This window comes from Crocuta crocuta, unplaced genomic scaffold (assembly GCF_008692635.1).
Source record: "Crocuta crocuta isolate KB4526 unplaced genomic scaffold, BGI_CrCroc_1.0 scaffold296, whole genome shotgun sequence".
Taxonomy (NCBI): domain Eukaryota; kingdom Metazoa; phylum Chordata; class Mammalia; order Carnivora; family Hyaenidae; genus Crocuta; species Crocuta crocuta.
Genome location: NW_027530504.1, coordinates 311,915 through 313,964, shown reverse-complemented (window position 1 = coordinate 313,964; position 2,050 = coordinate 311,915). Strand labels below are relative to the sequence as shown.

Genomic DNA, 2,050 nt, shown 5'->3' with positions numbered 1-2,050 from the left:
CTGTCCCCTCTCTGAGTTTTTCATGCTCTCTCTGGGGGAAGGACTGAAGTCCCTGACGCAGCCCCTGCCTCCAGCCACTCTGCCTCCTTTCAGTTTCTGGAATGTGCCGGGTCCTCTAGCCTCCGGGCTCTGCCCCTACGCTTTCCATTTTCTAGCGCTGCCCCGCTTCTCCCCTCCCCTCCGGACTCGCCCCCAGCTCGGCCTCGGGTGCTGGCTGAGCCCCGCCCCTCCCCCTCCCCCTCCAGCGGCTGCCTCCTCATCCCAAGATCTCGAGGCTCCACAGCGGCCACCAGAGCAGGGGCTTGGGGCCGCCTTGCCCCCAGTCCCCTTCCCAGTACCCGGTGTGGCCTCTGTAAACAGTCAGTGCTCAGTAAATGCGGAGGTCAGGCAGGCAGCGGTGCCTTGCGGTTCCAAAGGGAGAGGGGGCTGTTCACTGAGCACCTGCGGCAGCGAGGCAGGACCTCCGCAGCCATCTGGGGGCAGGGTCACACTTGCGGCCCAGGCCCCGCTCGGATTCAGACCGGTCCCCAGCCCAGCTTCCCGCCTGACGGAGCTGGGCGAGGGTGGCTGTCCATCTGCTTCCTCATCTGCAGAATGGGGGTGCGCGGGTGCCTGAGTCACAGGGCCGCAGTGAGGGTTCAGTCGGGCCACTAAGTGCTTACTTAGCTCAGAGTCCGGCGCACGTTAACGACTCAGCAGCTGCTAGCTACCGTCGTCGTCGTCATCATCATCATCATCACCACCGTCGTCATCACCACCATCACCATCACCACCATCATCACCACCATCATCACCACCATCATCATCATCACTATCGTCATCATCACCATCGTCATCACCACCATCGTCATCACCACCATCATCATCATCACCATCATCATCACCATCATCATCCTCATCACCATCACCACCATCACCATCATCACCATCACCATCTTCATCACCATCATCACCATCGTGGATCAAAGAACGGATACGAATCACCATGTCCCATTGCGACCCACCCCCGGGCAGATGGAAGGCGTCTGGGGGCGAACCGGCACCGGCCTGGGTGCCGAGCAAGGGACGGACTCGATCCACGTCGCCAGACATGGGAGAAGNGGACACGGCGGTGAGCGCCCCGGGGCACGCACGGCGCACGTCTGTTGCGCACGCTGCCTAGGCCTCCCGCGCTCGTCCGAACTCGGGTAATTCCTCGCAATGGTCCTAAGGGGCGGGGGCTCCGATGAGCACCCTTCCTCCGGGGCGGCGGAGGCGAGAGCGGCCCCCACGGATTCCCGCGCGTCACGACTCCTCCCCGCCTTGGCGGCGCTCACCCTTNGTTTCTGTCTTGTTTCCCGCCGTGCCTCCGACGCCTGAACCAGGCCTGGCACACAGTGGGTGCTCGGGAGGGTGAATGAGCCTGGACCCTCTTCCTCCGCACTCGCGCCCTTTGCTTCTCCGGTGCTTCCCGGTTGCCGGCCCCCCGCCGGGTGCAGAGCTGCGGGCACTGCCAGCAGCGTGCCCCCCTCGGCCACTCAGGGCTGGTGGCCCTGGGCAGCGCCCCCCTCCCTCCGCTGCCTCGGGGCGCAGGCTGCTCTTTAACTCCTCGCACCCCTACGCCCTTGGCACGAGGCTGGGCACGGCGCTCAAGGCCTTGTTACGGAATCCAGCTGCTTGGGCTGGGTCCGTATCTCACGCCTCCTCCTGGGTTCGGTGGCCGGTGACTGCCTGAGGAACAGGGACACCCCCTATTTAGCACCGGGATACCAGGCCTGGCCCCGACGGAGGCCCTTGAGTATCCGCTGACGGATCCACTGAGCTGCTGGTCTGCGGTTACGCAGGGAGCTCCTTCGGGGCGGGAACGGGGCCCTCTTCACCCCGTATCTCCTAAGCTCTCCCCGCGACCCCACAGCCTGGCACCGCAGAGGGCCCCAGATGCCTGTTTAACGACTGACTGTGTGAGCCGGCCCGGGTGTCCTGGGAGAACGCGACTGCCGTGAGGGCGGGAGCGGCGTGGGCTGGGGACCTGCGCGGACCGGCTGGGACACGGACAGGACGCAGGTGAGCC

At 65.1% G+C, this 2,050-nt stretch overlaps 1 long non-coding RNA gene across 1 annotated transcript in view; it reads left to right on the top strand.

Moving 5' to 3' along the window:
* Positions 1-2,018, top strand: part of LOC144233807 (uncharacterized) — a 5,363-nt gene extending 3,345 nt beyond the window's left edge. Inside the window, exon 3 of the long non-coding RNA XR_013335763.1 lies at positions 1,895-2,018. This is a non-coding gene — a long non-coding RNA (uncharacterized LOC144233807). The remainder of the gene's footprint in view (positions 1-1,894) is intronic.
* Positions 2,019-2,050: the final 32 nt, after the last annotated feature.